At 43.5% G+C, this 12515-nt stretch overlaps 1 pseudogene; it reads left to right on the forward strand.

Annotated features, from left to right (window-relative positions):
- The first annotated feature begins 207 nt into the window (after window positions 1-207).
- LOC126440376 (molybdenum cofactor biosynthesis protein 1-like) overlaps window positions 208-12515 on the forward strand; it is a 79448-nt pseudogene continuing 67140 nt past the window's right edge.

The raw sequence follows: 12515 nt of genomic DNA on the forward strand, positions 1-12515 counted from the left end.
AAACTGTAAAGATCTTGAGTCTCATAAGACTCTCCTGGGAGGAAAATATACGATATTTAATTGGTAAACTTGCAAGGCATACTTTTTTATGTTGTATAAACTATGAAACTGTTAGCATCGTCAGCTAAAATTTACTTCTTCTGTCTTAATATACCTTCCTTCACTTACAGCTGCAGTGTGGAGACAGGGGTGAGGGTGGGAGCAGGGATGGGGGTGAGGGTGAGGGCGTACTGCTTTAAAATGGTGATTATTGTATTGATATTCTTAACAACAGATTTATATCTTTTGCTTATGAAAGTCTGCATGCGATGACAGCTGCACTAGTAATACCTTCACAGGGTCGTATTCAAGTTGCAAGGCTAGATCTATGCCAGCCATGACACGCTCCCAGCCTTTCCTCCTCATGATCTGGTTGTAGCGTCGGGTCTGCAGGGTGTCTAAGCTGATGTTCAGACCGTCAAACCCTGCCCTCTGCAAGGCAACCAGCTGTCTTGTCAACATGAGGCCATCGGTTGTCATTAAGACACTTTTGAGATCTTTCATTTCCTTCAAGGCACCCGTGAAACAGCAAATTATTCTAAAGAAACTGAAACAAATAATTTGTAACATTGCTGCTGCATATGAAACAAAACTCCAGTTGATAAATTGAAAATAGAAATTCCTTAAAAGTTAACTGTACATTTGCCCTAATACCAAGAGATATGAAGGGTAAATAAACTGAAGTGAAGAATGCAAGTTAAGATAGCAATGAAAAAATAATTAGAGGCATAAGATCACCTACTGCAACAGGGAAATGGGAATCAATATGAACCATTACCCATCTACTGTCAACTCATTCCATGTCTCCATGCACAATGTATAAACCACTGTGGGTTGTACGACAAAGTACATTGTTGTACCACACATTACGGTTTTTCCCCATTCAATGCTCATGTGGAGTGTGGGAAGAATGATTCTTTAAATGGTTCTGTGCATGCTGTAATTAATCTTGCCTGCATGGTCCCTATAGGAGTGATACATATGCGGTTATTGTATAATCCCTAAATACCTCACTTAATACAGGTTCCTGAAATTTCATAAGTTAGGGTTTGTCATATATTTGGCATCTATCTTCACTTGTCTGGCATTTCCAATTTTTAGTAGCTTCTTGATGCTCTCCCATGCATCAAATAAATCTATGATCAATCATGCTACACTATTTTGTATACATTCAATGTCTGCCATTAGCCTTATTTGTTATGGGTCGTACTTAAGCAATATTCTAGAATGGGCCACACAAGTATTTTGTAAGCAATGTCCTCTACAGACTGATTGCATTTTCCAGTATCTTACCAATGAATTGAAGTCTGCATTCTGCTTTGCCTACAAGTGAGTCTATGTCACCATTTCATTTCATTCAGATATTTGTATTAGTTGACCAATTAAAACTGTGATTATTTGATAATGTAGTCATACAATACTGTCTTTTATTTGTTTTGTGATGTGCTCCAATTTACATTTCTGAAAACTTAAACTCAGTTTGCCTATCTTTGGACCAAATTGAAATGTTATGATCTGACTCAAATTTGTGCAGATTTTTTTCAGGCAATAATTCATTATAGACAACTCTATCATCCAGGAAAAGTATGAGGTTCCTTATAATATCGTCTTCCAGAACATTAAGGTACAACATAAATGTAATGGTATAAATTACTATAACTGTATAAATAAGTTTATAAGTGTGTAAAATACATTGAACTATTTGTTACAACAAAATATTGTACCGGTATACTCAGCAAGATGTTAAATCAGCAGATAGCTACATTTTATGTTCAACATTTTGTGTACAACATATATGCTGGAAAGGATTTATACCCAAATTAAATAAATCTGAAGAAATGGTAGTGTGTGTCTGGAAAAAAAATCCGTAAAAACTCATACAGTCCAATTTGCTATTATGTCACTGTTACTGAAATATAATACAAAGTAACTGAATTTGATGAACATTCTCAGAGTGCAATATGCCTCAGAGTGAAATGCACAGTAATGTCAACATTATTTTTCAAGGCTATGTTTGTGAAAATGGATGAAAGCAAACCACACATTTTGTTCTCAATCTGCGGAAGCATTATGCACTGTGAAACACTGTACTGCTGTTCTACATAAAAGCTGTCTCATTGCCAACATCTTTCCCCTGCTGGCTGTTCTACACTTCTCATCACTGATTCAACACGTTGTAAGATATTTTATGCTGTATGACACCACAGTCCAGTCTGGTTAGGACAGCATAAAAATAATATATGAATTTCAGTATTGAAACTGGAACAGCAGAACAGTTCTCATCACACTGGATATCAAATCGATTTTGGATTACAGCCATGGGTACATCATTTCATGCTACTCAACTGTATGTCATATGTCAGAGTTCTTCAACTGTAGTGGCTGGCGACTGGTGGCTGGCGACTGGTGGCATACCCATCTCTTGGCATTCTGTGAACAGACGTTCTCCACAGGTGACAGATTTGAAGAAAATGCTGGATGCGGCAACAGTGGAACACTCTCTGTATCGAGGTAGCTCAGTACAGCTCAGGTGATGTGTAGTCTTGCATTATCTTGTTAAAAGATAACATCACGGAGCCCTTGAAAATAGGGCACAGCGGTAGGCCTTAACAAAACACAAATGCAATGGCTGCTGTCCAAATTACTGGCTATGTGAACCAGAGGTTGTGACATGTATCCAGTTGCACCCCATACCATCACATCACATGCTGGACCCGCATGAGAATGACAGGTACAATCTGGCCAGGTCTGTTGGCATCAGAGCCTCCACACACAAGTACATCAATTGTGACGATGTTGCAGAACCGAGACTCATCTGATACAATGACACAGTGCCATTCCTGTGTCTGGCATTGTTGTCAGTTGCACTGCTGTCAGTTCAACTCTCTCTAGAGCTGCATTAAGGGGTTGACAGTCTGTGCTGCTCCAGATGCCATCACATTGTATGTGTGGATACTTGTCTCACTGTATACAAGCCCACTTCCTGACTAAATGTACACAACTTCACTGCAGGATCATGTACGCATGAGCGAACACTTGTCTGCCCTCTCAGGTGCTAGTTGGATGGCACTACGGAGGCCCTGCAAGGCATTTAGCATGGCCCTCCTGAACCTACCAATTCTATGTTCACACAAATTGAGATTCTGAGCAATGCAAGCAGCAATATAGTGAAACAATAAACCAGAGTCTCAGCAGACCATGAGCCTGCAACTGCCAAATCTGGAATGCTGATAAACATTTCTCCTTCTTCCATTATGCTTAACACGGTCATCGTGTAAACAACCAACACTGAAATAGAAGTTCTGAATGAGAAACCTGCTCCATAAGCTTTTCTTGCATACAGAATATGCATGGGAGTGCTGAAAAGTAATGCCTCTGAATTTTTTATTCTGTTCTCAATATCGGTCGAGGTATGACACATCACGCATATTACTTGGTCAACTTTCCCACTTCACTGACTTGTGGCACACCTCCCTCCCGCAAACAGATGGTGTCGCAATAGGCAGCCCACTCTGACCAGAGATTGTGAATATGTTTACGGTGCGCTTCGAAGAAGAGGCCCTGATGTCATCCAAATGGAAATCCACCTTCTTCTTCTTCTTCTGTTATGTGGATAACACACTTGTCATCTGGCCTCATGGAAGAGACAAACTTCTTGACTTCTTTGTACATCTGAACTCCACACGCCACGAAATCAAATTCACAATGGAGACCAAAGAAGAGGGAAGACTACCATTCCTGGACATCATAGTCAGGAGAATAATGGATAGCACCTTGTGCCACAGCTTGTATCTGACTCTATAAAACACATAAACGCAGTTCTCCCTATGTCACTGTGAATAATTTCAATAACAAAAAGTGAGATGAATGTTGCAGCGTACATTTAATTTCCACTTTGGCTTTGCATTCAAGATCAGTCTTACCTTAGAGTGCAACATTACATCTTTGGTTAATTTAATTATATGTTCATCAGATTTTGGTTATAAGGCACGTTTTGCTGCCTAATGTTTCATCTCCAAATACTGGAAACAATCCATGGAGGAAGAGGAGTATGTAAGACTTTGGTGGACCAGGTTGGAAGAATCTGTGAATTTCAATACTCTGTAGAAGAGCTCAATCATTTGAAAATAACTTTCAGACCTTGTGGCTATTCTAACAGATATACATAGGGCACTACATTCTAAAATATTTGCATCTTTCAGTGAGAAACAAGCAACTAGAGGAAAAGTTCTGTTGCCATTTGTAAAAACTGTCGCAGATAACGACCTCCGTGTGCTATGAAGAGAAGGTATTGACGCAGTGCATAAACCAAACTGAAGACCACAACAGCAGCCATACTCAAGCAAATTGCTATGCAGTAGTTTCAGTGAATTTGACAATGATGTGGCTGCTTTCATTGTGGCCCAGTCATATTGTGGAGTAGGGAATGCCAGTGACTGGGCTGGATTTGTAGGTGACAGATGGATTTTTGGCAAAGCCTTGTATCAATACCTCCTTAATTATTGAGCTGAAAAACTGTAAAAAACATTCATACAGTAAAATCGCACAAAAAAATATCCTATTTCCGCAGGTATTGTGCCTTCTGTTTCTTTTTCATTACAAAAACATATTGATTCAAGTTTATAGAGTCACAACTATGTCACTGTGATTTGTGTAACACACATTCTGGAACATGTTCCAGGAATGTCATGAAACAGACAGCTTTAAATACTTACTCTAGCTCATCTTTCAAGACTTGCATGCCAACAACAACACCATCTATCCAATCTGTTTTTATTTCACTTTCATGTTAAGATTTCTCCACAAAGGATGTCATCTGCCATGTAGGCAGTGCAAGAGGAAATTCCACACTCACATTTGGGTAATCAAGTGGATTCTGTGTCTTGTCAGAACCAAGTACAATCAACCCAATATCATCTTTACCACTGGTAACTATCTGGAAACATATTAAATGGTAAAAATAAGTTTTGTTTATAACAAGTTGTATACCAATAGAAACATCACACACAGATACTCTTTATAAAATTATTTAATTGGATAGATAAAAAATCTACTCACCAAGCAGTGGCAGAACACACACATAAAAGACTGTTGTGATAGGCAAGCGTTTGGAACCAGTGACTCCTTCTTCAGGCTGAATGGTTGCAGGGGAAGCAAGAAGGGTGAAGGAAAAGGACTGGAGAGGTCTAAGAAGAGGGTTAGATTTTGGGAAAGTTACCCAGAACCATGGCTCATGGGTGACTTACCGTACAGGATGAGAAGGAAAGACTAATTGTTGGAGACTGCATCGGGCAAGATTCGGAAACCTGAGAGCTTAAAGGTGGAAGACAGGGTAATATGCAAGACAGAGATTACTACTAAAACTGTACATGAGTTAATAAGAGTGAGAAGCTAAGTGTATTGTATGCAACAGCTGTGGGAGGGGGCAGTGAAAATAGACGGAAAAGACAATGAAAGATGTAGAAAGCTAAAACGGAGTGAAGCAAAGAGTAATTACAGTGAAGAAAAGCTGAGACAGGAGAAATTAACGTAAATTGAGGCGAGGTGGGTGGTGAGAACCAAGGACACATTGTAGTGCTAGTTCCCACCTGCGGAGTTCTGAGAAACTGGTGTCTGGCGGAAGAATCCAGGTGGCATGTGTGGTGAAACAAGTGCCGAAGTCATGTATGCCATGTTGTAGAGCATGCTCTGCAACAGGATATTGTGAGTTTCCAGTATATACACTATGACTACGCCAATTTATCCTAACTGATAATTTGGTGGTAGTCATGCAGATGTAGAAAGCTGAACAGTGTTTACATAATAGCTGGTATACGACATGTGTCGTTTCTATTTCTCGCCTGATCCGCAGTTCTGTGTGACTTTCCCATAATCTACACCTTTTCATGGAACTCTCCAGGCCTTTTCCTTTACCCTTCTTCCTTCCCCTTCAACGCTTCTGTCTGGAAGAGCCACTGTCTTTTATGTGTATGTTCTGCTGCCGCTTGGTGAGTAGATTTTTTATCTATTCAATTAAATAAATTTATCAATAATTTATTGTTTTTGTTGTTATAGTTACTCTTTATAACCTACTTAAAATACATCACGTACCCTCCTCTCCACAATTCTTCGAACACATAGTTTTGCCTTTTGTAAAAAATCACTGCGTTTCTGTATAACATACTTGGAGTCAAAGTGTCCAACATCTATTACAATTATAAACAGATGAAAGAAAGTCATTGTATTTATTGGCAGTATTACGCAATCAAATATTTTGAAAGAGTTCCAGTGGTATAAATTTACAATATCTTACAATTAAATATATACGTTTATTCTTTATATCAATTCTTAGCAATAATATACTAGTATAAATTGCAGAATCAATATAGCCAATTTTAATGTAATGACTGCAATACAAATACAAAATAACAACAACTTGAAAATGGGTATATCAGAATTTTGTATACATTCTAGCATTGCTAGATTTACTTTTAAATTTTAAAGTATATGAGCAGATTGAGCGACTTTCCATCCAGAAAATTTGCTGTTGGCAAGACCTCACTACAAAGAAAAATGGTCTTTCCGGAGTCAAATGCTAAAAAATTCATAAATACCAGCATTGTAAGTGATACAAACAGGTATTAAGCAATGGGCATAAATATCGTTCTGCTTGATTTGAAAAAAAGTAGGTAGATGAAAGAGTAAATTGGGTGCAAGGATTGAACATAAACTCACCCAAATTGCAAAGGTTTAAACAAAAAAAAAAAAAAAAATGGACCAAGAGGGTCACTGCTCAAGAAATGAGAACAGCCCCCCCCCCTACCCTTTCTTTTACAGGCTTGCTTTCACTTTTCAGATGAGACCATGTCCCCCATATGTGAAGAAAATAGCCAATATGTAAAGAGAATTACAGATAAAGCGTTTTCTAGAATGAGATTTTCACTCTGCAGCATAGTGTGCACTGATTTGAAACTTCCTGGCAGATTAAAACTGTGTGCTGGACCAAGACTCAAACATGGTGATCGTAAACACAGACCTGTGCTGCCATTTTGGGAGGTAGATCTCGTATCTGGAAAGAGGAGATGACAGTTAGGGTACTATGGGTGACAAGCTGCCATCAATTTTTGATGGTGCAGAACCCACAATAGTGGAACTGCTGCCTAGTCCAAAGTCGCCTGTTACCAGTCTTACCCCACAATAGTGTATCGAATCCAGATGTAATGTCGAAGCTGATAAAAAGTCATATGAGAGATTCCTGTAATCTAGGTGTGACTGCACCAGTGCTGCATACAGCCATATCAAAGTAGAGTGGACCACACCGTGGTCGGTGTCGCTGAGGCATAGAAGAGCATTCAGGTGTGACATACATGTCTGCTTTAGTTGACAAAGACGGGGAAGCCATGTCAACTAGGCATCAAAGACCGGTCCTAAAAAACACAATGACAGAAATGCATAACGTAGGTCATGGCAGCCAAGAAATGGATGCTATGAGTGAAAGCCCAGGATTGTGCTTGGTGTATTGCTAGCTGCATTCTGCCTCCAGCAATAGCCGTCGCGGAAGAACAGAAAAGATGGGGACACCATATGTCATGCAGCTGCCGCCAGATCATTGATAGCCACAAAAAGGAGAGTGACACTCAAAACAGAACCTTGTGAAAGCCCCTTCTCCTGCAGGGGGGGGGGGGGGGGGGGGGGGTTGCTACAGGAGGCACCAACCTGTACCCAAAAAGTGTGACATGGAGGAAAGTTCTGGATAAAAATCAGGAGTGGGCCATGGAGGCCCCACTCCTTTAAGGTGGCAAGGATGTTATGGCACCATGTTGTATCATAAGATATATATGCAGATCAATGAAAACTGCAACAAGGAACTGATGCTGAGCAAAAGCTGTTCAGATAGCACACTTCAAGTGGACTAAATTATCTTCATTAGAGCGCCCTTGGCGAAAAGCACCCTGGATCGAAGCCAAAAGATCCGGGGATTCAAGGACACAATACAGCCTTCGACTAACCATATGTTCAAGTAACTTGCAGGACACTGAGTAAACAATCTGGACGACAGCTGTCCATTTGAAGAGGCAATTTATCTGATTTCAAAATTGGAATATCGGCATTTTCTCGCTACTGGGAAGAGAATTCTGCATTGCACCAGGGATGGTTAAAGAAAGGCCAGGTACACTGATGGGAAAATTTGCAACACCAAATAATAATTTATGTAGAGTAATGAAATACCAGGAATATGTGGTGTCACCGCCAGACACCACACTTGCTAGGTGGTAGCTTTAAATCGGCCGTGGTCCATTAGTACATGTCAGACCCGCGTGTTGCCACTGTCAGGGATCGCAGACCGAGCGCCACCACAAGGCAGGTCTCGAGATGCGGACTAGCACTCGCCCCAGTTGTACGGACGACGTAGCTAGGGACTAGCAAGTGTGGTGTCTGGCGGTGATACCACATTAAGAAGCTTTGGCTCTCGTGTTTGGTGTTACTAAGTTCCATGATTTCTTGTATGGTCGTCACTTTACCATCATCACCGACGCACAAACAGTTTGTAAATATTGCTGAAACAATGCAGGGGCGGATGCACACCCGAATGGCAGTCTTTTGAATCGGTACAAGCCAAGATGCGTGTTAACCACCAAGACGCGCTGGGATTCGGCGTCCACTGGGATTTGCAAGTACGCATCTGCTAGGTCCAACTTCGAAAAGTATTTACCCCGTCCGCCGGGCGCACTGCACGGCCCAGTAAACTGCCCTCGCACGCGTCCGTGCAGCTGCCGCCTCGCTCTAAACCAGGTGTGCCGTGACAGCATACAACTGCAGTGAAATCATGCCCGCGGTGTGCTACTAGACATTTGCGTGAAAATTGCCCGTCACGCCAAGCTATTTGTTTTTACTGTAATAAGAAAGGACATGTTCAAAGTGTTTGCCAGAAAAAGCTCAGATCAGACACTCTTAATCATTCCAAGCCCTTTGCTTCGCGCCGGAATCGAACCAAGAATACTCAGGCTCGTGCACCTTCGCCCATGGACATTCATGTAGTTAATTCCACTTCGTCCAGTGCCACTGTCTCTAACAGTGACTGTGTTCGTCCCACAAATGCTGTGCGTCGACGTTGCCGGAACTCGCGTCAAGTCGCAAGTGCTTCTGTACCAGTGTCAGTTCAAATTGCATGAGACAGTCGCTCTTGTCGTCACCAGGACAATAAACTTTTTGTAGATTTGGACTTAAATGGCAAGGTCATACCATTCCAGCTTGATACCGGAGCTGCAGTTTCATTGCTCAAACATGACACGCACAAACAACTGGGCAAACCTCTGTTGCGTGCCGCAAATGTTAAGTTAAATAGTTCTTCAGGTCAGAATATCCCTGTGTTAGGACAGTGCACCCTTCTTGCAACATACAAGGGACAAACAAAACTTGTGTCATTTTACGTTCTTCGTTCTTCTACTGCAGTGAACTTGTTTGGTTTAGATTTATTTCAGTTGTTTAACATGTCTACAGTAAATCAGGACCTATCAGTGAACCAGCCTGTACCTCCGTGTACAGCGCAGAAATTCATTCGCTGGTCTATTTTCCTCTCGCATTACCGCTACGATATCTTTTATCGGTCCACTGCTAAGCACGGAAACGCCGATGCGTTGTCCCGTTTGCCTGTTGCTGAGGATAGAGCATTCGACTCTTCCGAACTTGCTTGTATGCTCATTGATTCGGAAACCGATGACGTGGTCAAATCGTTTCCGATTGATTTTCGTCGTGTAGCTACAGCCACAGCTGCTGACCCGGTCCTTGCTACTGTTTTGCGTTTTGTTGCTACGCAATGGCCTTTGTCAAAGTCTCGGATCGAGGATCCGTTGGTTCGCCGATTTTTTGCTCACAAGGAGAGACTTTTTTGTTCGACGTGCTGTTTTGTTGTTGCGTTCTGATAATGATCAGTCCAGAGTTGTGGTCCCACGTTCGTTACAGTCCTCTGTTTTACGGCTTCTTCACCAAGGACATTGGGGTATAGTGCGAACGAAACAACTTGCTCGTCAGCACTGTACTTGGTTCGGCATCGATGCTGCGATTACGAATATGTGTTCTTCTTGCGTGGCGTGTGCCGAACAACAATCAGCACCGCCGCGGAAAATACTTGCATGGCCAAAAGCCACTTCCCCTTGGCAACGCTTGCACATTGATTTTGCTGGTCCATTCTGGAATGCTCGGTGGTTTATTCTGGTAGATGCCTTCAGTAATTTTCCTTTTGTTGTCCGGATGTCTTCCACGACGTCAACTGCCACCATCCAAGCGTTGTCTGCTATCTTTTGCATTGAAGGTCTTCCGCAGACTATTGTTTCTGACAATGGCCCACAATTCATGTCCGCAGAATTTCAGTCATTCTGCCAGGCCAATGGTATTCAACATCTGACATCCGCGCCGTTTTCGCCTCAGTCAAACGGTGACGCTGAACGATTGGTCCGGACTTTCAAGTCACAGATGTTGAAGTTGAAAGAGTCGCATTCTCGGGAGGACGCGTTGTTGCTCTTTTTGTCTTCGTATTGCTCTCAGCCCCGAGATGGTCGCTCGCCGGCTGAGTTGCTCCACGGTCGTCCTCATCGAACCTTGATGTCTTTGCTGCACCCGCCGCATCAGGTTCCTGTGCAGCGGCAGACTTCTGCTTTTGCTCCAGGCGACGTTGTATTTTATCGCAACTATCGAGGTTCACGGCGTTGGCTCGCAGGGCGCATTCTTCGCTGCCTCGGCCGCGCGATGTATTTGGTTTTGGGGGCCTCTGGTGAGGTGCGTCGGCATCTCAATCAGCTGCGCCTCTGTCGTCGCACGGGTTCTGCCGCTCCCCGTCTGCTTTCAGCGACGGCGCCGTCCGGTCAGCGCCCTGGGGACCCATCTACTGGCTCGCCTCATCCCCAGGTGTTACCGACGATGAATTCCATTTTGCCCCATGGCGATGCGCCGCTGCCGCCTCCGCCGCCGCCGCCTGTCCTCCAGCCGGCGCCGCCCACAGTGGACGCTTCGCTGCAGCTGCCAAGCGCCTCCCTGGGTCACGCGCTGCCGATCGCTTCCCGTGACCAGCTGTCCTCCACCATGGAACTCTTGCCCGCTCCGGACCACATGGCGTCTTCGCGGTCGACCCTTCGGCCCCTCCTGTCTCTTTACGGGCACATACACCACATGTTGACGTGCACCCTGGACTAGGTTTTCAGGCGTTTCCTAGATCCCCTCGCACCGAATGGCTGGGTGCGGGTGGCACAGCCTCGCCTGTTGTTAGTTTCCCCACCTCATCGCATACGTCAACATGGGGTCCTCCCCACGGCGGGCGGAAGCCTTATAACACGACCGTTCGCCGATTTGCGGGGGAGGAATGTGGTGTCACCGCCAGACACCACACTTGCTAGGTGGTAGCTTTAAATCGGCCGCGGTCCATTAGTACATGTCGGACCCGCGTGTCGCCACTGTCAGGGATTGCAGACCGAGCACCACCACAAGGCAGGTATCGAGATACGGACTAGCACTCGCCCCAGTTGTACGGACGACATAGCTAGCGACTATACTGACGAAGCCTCGCTCCTTTGTCGAGCCGATAGTTAGAATAGCCTTCAGCTAAGTCAATGGCTACGACCTAGCAAGGCGCCATTAGTAACATTGCATGTATCTAAAGAGTCTCACTTGTATCACCACATTCCCCAGATGTACCAAAAGGATGGATTAAAGTTAAGTATTACAGAAGCTACGTACTTTTCTGTATAGCATTCATTACGTATCCTGTTTCAGACCTCACGCCCATCTGCGTGAGCGTAGCGCATGCCTTTCGGCTTCATCTCATTGTGTCTAGGGTGTCTTGTCTACACACAACAGAATATATTTGTTGAGTCAACATATGTAAAGTGATTAACGTTGCAGGATCAGAGATCAATGTGAGTGTGAGATAAGCCACTGCAAATGTAAATGCAAATGCTGGTACCCTGTTGTACACTTGTCATGTGTCAGTTTGTGGGATGGAGTTCCATGCCTGTTGCACTTGGTTGGCCAATATAAGGACAGTTAATGATGTTTGTGGATGGGTTGAAGCTGTCATCAGATGATGTCCAATATGTGCTCGATTGGAGGTAGAGCTGGTTATCGAGCAAGCCAAGGCAATATGTTGACACACTATAGCATGTTGGCTTACAACAGCAGTATGTGAGCAAGTGTTATCCTATAGGAAAACACCTCCTGGAATGCTGTCAGCGTTCGTGGGATTCATACAGACAGTTTTGTCAGTGGAAAAGCGAAAGCCATTGTTGATGCTCCAGGAGTAAAGACAATCAAGACATTGCTGAAGGTGCCACTAAGTGAGACAGGTTCATAGAGAACTGCAATAGAAGGCAAAATCGTCAAAAAAAAAAGGGAGCCGGAGATGCCCAGTGGGAGACAGGCCATTATAGGGTTAATGGCGATAGCAAAGAGAATGACACTCAGAATGGAACCCTGAGACACACCATTTTCCTGGATAAAGGTGTCCG

This window comes from Schistocerca serialis, unplaced genomic scaffold (genome assembly GCF_023864345.2).
Source record: "Schistocerca serialis cubense isolate TAMUIC-IGC-003099 unplaced genomic scaffold, iqSchSeri2.2 HiC_scaffold_1362, whole genome shotgun sequence".
Classification (NCBI taxonomy): Eukaryota; Metazoa; Arthropoda; class Insecta; order Orthoptera; family Acrididae; genus Schistocerca; species Schistocerca serialis.